The sequence below is a fragment of the Cebus imitator genome, unplaced genomic scaffold (assembly GCF_001604975.1).
Source record: "Cebus imitator isolate Cc_AM_T3 unplaced genomic scaffold, Cebus_imitator-1.0 Scaffold38, whole genome shotgun sequence".
NCBI classification, from domain to species: domain Eukaryota; kingdom Metazoa; phylum Chordata; class Mammalia; order Primates; family Cebidae; genus Cebus; species Cebus imitator.
In genome coordinates, this window is record NW_016107353.1 from 3368405 (window position 1) to 3376944 (window position 8540).

The window sequence follows — 8540 nt, forward strand, 5'->3', positions numbered from 1 at the left end:
TTTGAGACGGGGTCTTGCTCCGTTGCCAGGCTAAAATGCAGTGGTGCAATCTTGGCTCACTGTAACCTCTGCCTCCCAGGCTCAAGCGATTCTCTTGCCTCAGCCTGAGTAGCTGGGATTACAGGCGCCCGCCACCTCACCCGGCTAATTTTCGTATTTTTAGTAGAGACAGGGTTTCGCCATGTTGGTCAGGCTGCTCTCGAATTCCTGACCTTGTGATATGCTCACTTCAGCCTCCCAAATTGCTAGGATTATAGGCATGAGCCACCACACCCGGCCCCAGTTCTACTTCTTGATCTGGAAGTGAATTCATCTCCGAGATGAAGATGCCTTGTTTTTCTTTGTCAACAATGTCATTCCACCCACCAGTGCCACAGTGGGTCAGCTCTACCAAGAACTCCATGAAGACGACTTCTTTCTCTACATTGCCTACAGTGATGAAAGTGTCTACGGTCTGTGAAGCTGCTGTCCCTGAGTTGGAGGGGGGTCTCATTCTACAAAGGGAGCGGTGGCCCCCCTTTTGATCTCCCCCTCCTTCAAGCTCAAATACCACCTCCCTTATTCAGGACTGGCACTTCTTAATGTTTGAGGCGTTCTCTCCAGTCTCTCTTAGGAGGGGTAATGGTGCAGTTGGCATCTTGTACCTCTCCTTTATTCCCCTTTCTCTGTCCACCTTTCCCATTCTGCTTTAGACTTCTTGATTGTCAGTCTGTGTCACATCCAATGATTGTTTTGGTTTCTGTTCCCTGACTGTCCAAGTGGCTCAGAACCCAAGCAATCCCTTCCTTTTACTACATTCATTTTTGGGGGTAGTTGGAAGGGATTGAAATTGTGGGGGGAAGGTAGGAGGCACATCAATAAAGAAGAAATCACCAAAAAAAAAAAAAATGCTCTACATCATTAGTTATTAGGGAACTAAAAATCAAAACCACGTAAGAAACCACTTCATGCCAACTTGGAAGGCTATAATCAATAAGACAGACAATAACAAATATTGGCAAAGATGCAGATAAATTGAAGCCCTTGTACATAGCTGGTGGGAATGTAAAATGGTGCAGCCACTTTGGACAAGTTTACCACATGACCCAACAATTCTACTCCTAGGTATATACTCAAAAGAAATGAAAACATACGTCCACACAAAACCTTACAGAGGAGTGTTTGTAGCAGAATTATTCACAACATCTAAAGAGTAGAAACAAACTATATGTCCGTCAACTGATGAATGGACAAATAAAATGTGGCATATTCATGAGGTATCATTTAGCCATAGAAAGGAATGAGGTACAAACACGCACACAAGGACGAATCACGAAAACATTACGTAAGTGAACAATGGAATCCAGTCCACAAAAGACCACATATGTATGGTTCCACTTATATGAAATGTCCAGAATAGGAAAATCCACAGACACAGAAAATAGATCAGTGGTTACTTAGGACTCGGAGCTAAAATGGGGAGAACAGAAGTAGGGAATGATAGATATGGGCACAGGGTTTCTTTTGTGGGTGGTGAAAATATTCTAAACAGACTGTGGAGATGTTTCCACAAACTCCACAGCATACTACACCTAAGTAGGTGAATTTTATGGTACATGAATTGTATCTCAATAAAGATGTTTAAAACAGACAAACTTAACAAACATTACAAAAGTTAGGTCTGAGAAACTAATTCTAACAACATTTAACTCACAGAAGATGGAATCCTTATAGGTCAACTATGCCTACTTCCAAAAAGGGAAGAGATAAGAAACTGGAGTGGAAAATAGCTGGGTTTCTATAACTGTTCTAAACCACTCAAAAGGTCTTCCAATAATCCTCATGATTATCACTCTCAAGCAGTTTGTACGGAGACAGACATCTAAAAGAGTGATGGGAAAATAACAAAGGATAGAAAGGAGAGATGCTGCCCATAGTCAGAGTTCACGGAGAAGCTGAGGCCAAGAGTCCCACGTCTCTTTCACCACAGTCATGTACTGTCCATTAGGGAAACCACTTCCCCAATGGATAAAAGCACTCACATCACTAATTGATGATAAAAAAGCATTACATATAATAATAATCCACAAATATAAAATGCTACCTTAATGCTAAATAACCATGCCCGCTAGAAATCAGTTCCCCATAGCCTCACTTAAGCTGGGTTAAAACAGTGGTTTTATACTATATCCACTAAGTATGGTGGAGGCAGGCAGGGGTTATCCTGTTAGGTCTGAGTTTACCTGACAGACCTTTCTTCTGACGATGCCCAATGATGGCAAGTTACTGTTCTACTACAGTTTTCTCATTTAAACAATTATTTATAATCTAATCCTGTTAAAACTATTCTCTAGTAAATGTTATGCAAAGAACTCAATTTCCACATTTCCAGACATCACCTTCATATAAGACCGTTTATAGGGGTGCAATATGAATCCATCTGTGAGATGATGATGAAGGAAAGACAGGCAGAGAATCGGAGTCTCCAGTCTACACAAATGTGGTGCCTATTATTCCATTTGTTTTCGAAAAAATTCCAAAACCTGAATCCTAGGGTCTGAATACCTATCATGTAGATAACATTTGAGCCCTACAAGTTTAAAGCCTTAGCTATCCAACTAAAATGACAAATTAACAAATGTCTCCATAATGAACACCCAAGGAGATTCCCAAAATACAGGTGTTCTCCAGATGGTGCCAGTTAAACTTGCACCTTCCCTGTCGGTTATCAGTGGAGCAGCACGTATTGAGTCAAATGCTGGTGAGCTGTCGGCTGCTGCAGGGTAGAACCAAGCTGTTGTGGAAAATGCTGATGCTTCTTTAGCATCTACGGTGTGTCTAGATAGAAGGCTGTGGACAGTAAAAGAAAAGGGGCTTTGAGGTTTTAGACTGAAGTACTGGAAATGAATTTTGAGGAAATCAAAGATATAAAACAGACATCTTCAGTGGGTACTTTAAAGGAGTATTTTATTAATTCAATTATGATATCCTGATTTTTGATTGCAAAGCTGGCAAACGTCTTCGTAGTTAAAACTCTTCATTTTAGTTTCAGAAAGTGTGGTATTAACGATGATCTTCAATGATTTCATCAGATACGAAAGAGAGCTGGCTGAGCATAGAGGCTTATGCCTATAATCCCGGCACTTTGGGGGGCCAAGGAGGGCAGATCACTTGACGTCAGGGCTTCCAGACCAGCCTGGCAAATGGTGGAACCCCGTCTCTACTAAAAATACAAAAATCAGCTGGGCGTGGTGGTAGAACCCAATAATCCCAGTTACTCGGGAGGCTGAGGCAGGAGAATCATTTGAACCCGGGAGGCAGAGGCTGCAGTGAGCTGAAATCACTCCACTGCACTCCAGCCTGGGCGAAAGAGCAAGACCAGACCATGTCTCCAAAAAAAAAAAAAAAAAAGCTAAATGAAGAAAACCCCATAAGACAGTTATTAAAAATTACAGGGCGGCTTCATGCCTGTAATCCCAGCACTTTGGGAGGCTAAGGCTGAGCTCAGGAGTTCACGACCAGCCTGGGCAACATGTTGAAACCCCGCCTTTACCAAAAACACAAAAAATTAGCCAGGCGTATTTTGCGTGACTACTCGGCAGGCTGAGCTGGGAGGATGGCTTCAGCCTGTGAGGTGGAGGTTGGAGTGAGCAGAGACATCACTGCACTCCAGCCTGGTCAACAGACTGAGACCTTGTCTCAAACAAAATAACTTTTAGTCTTGTTACCTATCCAAAAAAGAGAGAAAATACTTCATTTTCGTTCTCACAAGAATCCTGAGTTTTCTACAACTGCAGTTTTAAAACTTTAAATTTATAACAAAGGAAGAAAATACTTAACTGGTCCAAATGAAGTAATCTGATTTTTGAGAGGGTAAAAGCTGAAAACGTAATTGATTTTAACACTTCAAACATAGATCAATCTCTGGGCTAAACTGAAAGAAGGGAGCATACTGAAATAACGTATTAAGGAAAAGAAGTCTCTATTAAATAAAACCTTTTCCATCCTAAACATTTTTATAATACACACAGTCCAGTTGCTGTGGTGACCCATTGCCCAACTATTTTTCAGACAGTAGCTAAGACCCAAAAAAATAAAAACTCCCCAAATTTTCTTTAGCCTGCTACTTACATCAAACAAAACCAAGTTATGAAACATATGAAGCCTACGAAATCAAAATAATCACCGTTGTCAAAAAGTAACCAGACGTTTTTAACTACACAGGCTCCTAAAAAATAGTCTCTTTGTGTAGGGTCCTGTATAGTTCTTACAATATTCTTACAACTTGAAGACTACTTCACTAGGAATGAACAGATTCCACTTACGCAGTTTTAATGTTCAAGTAAAATCAAAGAGGACAGTGTTCCTGAAGGGAAAATACTGAATCACACTACATTTTAACGAAAACAGCGCTGCCAAGACTAAATGTTGAAGCACCAAGTTTTCCAAGCCGTGGGGGGGTGGGAAAAAAAGAGAAAGGACCTCATTTGTCAACCAAAGAGATGGGCAAACCATTCCGATGAGGCATTAAAACTCCAGAATATTTAAATTCCCCAAACTTCAAGCAGCAATTGCTAGAGAAAAAGCCAAGTCTGTACTTTTGACTACTTCAGTCAACATCCCTTCCCTCCTTCCTTCCGAGGCCAGTTAGCATCCCACCCGGAAAAATGTTTCCAATTTATCTTCCCAGGAATAAAGCTACCAGCCTCGATGCAGCTGTGCACGAGGCAGAAAGTAAAGTGGGGCGGGGGGGCCGCTGGAGCGAAACTGAAAAAGAAATGAAACTCGACACCGGATGAATAGCGAGCTTGGGGAGAGGAAGAAACACCGACGGCCGCGTGTGCCCTACAGATCAAAGTCCGGGGAAAGAGGTGCAACTTCGCCGGGCCTTGGTAAGCACTGAATTGCTGTACTTTCATTTTCCAACTTCCTGTCACTACAGAAAGTCAGAATTGCGCCCCTCCTCACCACCCACACCAAAAAAAACGCCGCCACCTTTCGCTCATGGGACCTCGGGGGACCAAATAGGAGGTGACGAGAGCGGAGCGGTGCGCTCCCGAGTCCACCTGCATGCCTCGGTGCCCGGCGCGCCGGGGGCGGACCCGAGGGGAGCGCGCGTCCGGCCCCCGCCACCACTTCCTGTTGTGCCGCGCGCCCCTCGGCCCTGGCCCCTGCCCCCGCTCCCGGCCGGAGGGGCTGTGGCCGCTAGATCCCGAGGGGGCGCGCGGGGCCGGCTGCTCACCGACGCTGCGCACGGGGCTCCCCCTCAGTCTCCGCCTCGAACACGATGCGCCTCTCCGCCCTCAGCCTCCTCCTCACGCTGGAAACTCGAGGACAGCGCGGCAGCCACTGAGACCCCCACGGCGGAGCCAGAGAAGGCGGCGGCGGCCGAGCCGAGCCCGCCGGGTGCCCGCAGCCGTCAGCATCTCCCGCCGCCGCGGCCTCTCGTGCCCCGCCCTCCCCGCCCCCGCACGCGGCAGCGGCGGCGGCGGCGCGGGTCTTGGGGCCGCTACACGCCAGGCGCGCGCTCGGGGCGTTTCTCGCAGCGGCCGGGCCTGCCAGGCACTCCGCGGCCGCCGCCACTCTCGAACCCCCCGGCTGCCCCAGGGTCCCTCCCAGACGCCGTAGTCTCCACACGTCACTTCCGGGGGCGGGGCCGCGACCCGCGGAGGGTGTTGTGAGCTGCAGTTGCAGGCAAGCCCGGGTTTGGCGTAGCCGGAGGTTGCAACGAGGGCGCCTCCTGCAGTCCACTTCCCGCTCACTGCCCAGTTGCTTCCAGTTCCCTGAGGCGCCGGTCCGGAGCTCGCCAGGACTCACGCTGCCGTCTGGGCCGGGACCTCGGACTCCTCGGGGGCGCGCCACGTTCTTCTCGGTCGGAGGGAAGAGGTGGCGCTCGTGGAGCAGCCTGCTGGGGACCACTTCTGTTAGTGCTAAGCTCAGGCGAGAGGCTTCTCCCTCCTGTTGTCACTCGTCCTCCTTACCACTTGCTGTTAAGAAGTTGGCGCCGCCACAGCTTTCTCACCGAAGTGCCAGATCCCAGGATACAACAAACATTTGATAAATACTTAAAAGCACTGAGACTTTGTAGCCTGAGTACTGACAAATGGAAGGGCTGGAGTCGTGGGAAAAGCTTGCCCACGATGGAGGCAGCGACCAAAAATCCATTCGTGACTCTACCCCTCTCTAACTCACCAACTTTAGGCTATTTTAACCTCTCTAAAACACAGTCATCATCTATAAAATGGAGAGAAACCAATCTCTTAGAGTTGTTGTAATGATTAAGGAAGGTAAGGTGCATAAAACACCTAGCAAGAGTTTCTAGCTCAGAGGTTCTCATTAAGTAAAATTCTTAAGGAATCAGGTCACACTTGGTACAAGAAGCAACTTGAGGCCGGGCGCGGTGGCTCACGCTTATAATCCCAGCACTTTGGGAGGCCGAGACGGGTGGATCACGAGGTCAAGAGATCGAGACCATCCTGGTCAACATGGTGAAACCCCGTCTCTACTAAAAATACAAAAATTAGCTGGGCATGATGATGCGTGCCTGTAATCCCAGCTACTCAGGAGGCTGAGGCAGGAGAATTGCTTGAACGCAGGAGGCGGAGGTTGCGGTGGGCCGAGATCGTGCCATTGCACTCCAGTCTGGGCAACAACAGCGAAACTCTGTCTCAAAAAAAAAAAAAAAAAAGCAACTTGAGCAATTTAGCACCAGAAGAAATGTAGAGTCATCAGTTAGGACAGCTGAACAAAACCTCCGAGAAATAGATCTCATGTTTTGTTTAAGAAGAAACCAAAGACAGGTCAGTGTCTGAGTTACTGTTTATTCGTGGCCATTTACTAGCTGTGTGACCTGCAGTGAGTTGCTTAGCATCTCTGAACCTCAATTTCCTCATGTAAAATGAAGACGATAATATGCGGCATTGCTGAGAGGATTAAATGAAATATAGAGCATAATATGCTTAGTGCATTACCTAGCACATAATAGTGGTATCATTTATTTTTTCCCCCACAATTGAATTTATAGTGAAGTTAATTGAACTGAGTGAAATGTGATACTGTCATCCTTTTGTAGGCTTTTCCAAGAGAATCATCACTTCCTTGGGAAGCCTCCTCTTCCATGATACAGGGTAATGATAATCCTCAAAGGTATCTATTCCTATAAAAACAACTCTGCCAAACGATGTTAGCTTTCCAAAATTAATTTTACCAAAGCATGCAAACATATTAAGACTTTTTTTTTTTTTTTTTTTTGAGACGGAGTCTTGCACTTTCATCCAGGCTGGACTGCAGTGGCGTGATCTGGACTCACTGCAACCTCTGCCTCCTGGGTTCACACGATTCTCCGCCTCAGCCTCCTGAGTAGCTGGGATTACAGGCGCGCACCACCACGCTCGGCCAATTTTTTGTATTTTTAGTGGAGATGGGGTTTCACTATGTTGACCAGACTGGTCTCAAACTCCTGACTTCGTGATCCGCCTGCCTTAGCCTCTCAAAGTGCTGGGATTACAAGCATGAGCCACCACTCCCGGCAAGGTATGTTTTATAAGGAACATGCAGCATCCGAAAAGCGTTGGCAGTCTTGGCCCGTGATATAAAATTTTCTTTGCAACAACTTCCATCTTGGAAACCAAGATAAAAAAATTATTAAGGTAGGCTGTGTAAGATAAACCTATTGGAAATATTTGTTTATAGGAAAATTTCATTTTATTTATTTATTTATTTTGAGACGGAGTTTCACTCTTGTTGCCCAGGATGGAGTGCAATGGCACAATCTTGGCTCACCGCAATCTCTGCCTCCCAGGTTCAAGCAATTCCTCAGCCTCAGCCTCCCTAGTAGCTGGGATTACAGGCATGGGCCACCACGCCCAGCTAATTTTCTATTTTTTTAGTAGAGACAGGGTTTCTCCATGTTGGTCAGGCTGGTCTCAAACTCCTGACCTCAGGTGATCCGCCAGCCTTGGTCTTCCGAAGTGCTGGGATTACAGGTGTGAGCTGCGCCTGCCAAAGATTTCATTTTAAAGCCCCATACCAAGAACAGTTAAGGGTTGTGGATATCTACAGACTGCCCTGCTGTGTTCAAACTGGCAGTAAACATCTGATTCAGCCTTAGGGTCAGTAGTTGTGTCATATCCCTTTTGGACTGAGCTTACAGCATTGTCAATTGCAGTGTATTTTTGGAAAACAGCCTGCTTTGGGAGTTCTTAAATTAGTCATAGCAAGTCTGTCTGCTTTTAAATTGACTTTTTTTTTAAGGCAGTACATGTTGACAGAAGAGAAAGGAAGAAAAGTAGATTTCTAATTAGAGAACTTGAGGGGAAAAGTTAATTAATGTGCCTGGTTTTCCCACTCAGGATTCTATAAATACAGAATCTCTCTCCATGATTCCTCACACAACAGATGGCTCTGTTTGTGCAGACTCCATGGTAGTTATGTTGGTCAACCAAAAAGACTATGCCTTTTTTTGTTTGGTCACTTTCCCACCACATAGATGGATTCTTAATCTTAACCTTAATTACTCAGGGCCATCCCAATGTAGATTTTATTAAAATGTTTAAATACAT

General features: G+C 45.8%; 1 protein-coding gene across 2 annotated transcripts in view; it reads right to left on the bottom strand.

The window, feature by feature from the left end:
• ELK4 (ETS transcription factor ELK4) overlaps positions 1-5364 on the bottom strand; it is a 21370-nt gene extending 16006 nt beyond the window's left edge. Inside the window, exon 1 of one of the 2 annotated variants that reach the window (XM_017525457.2) lies at positions 5222-5364. The gene's annotated coding sequence lies outside the window, so the exon portion shown is untranslated. Of the gene's footprint in view, positions 1-4974; positions 5059-5221 lie in introns of those variants that run through there. The other variant, XM_037737364.1, reaches the window with a different exon arrangement.
• Between the last annotated feature and the right edge of the window lie 3176 nt (positions 5365-8540).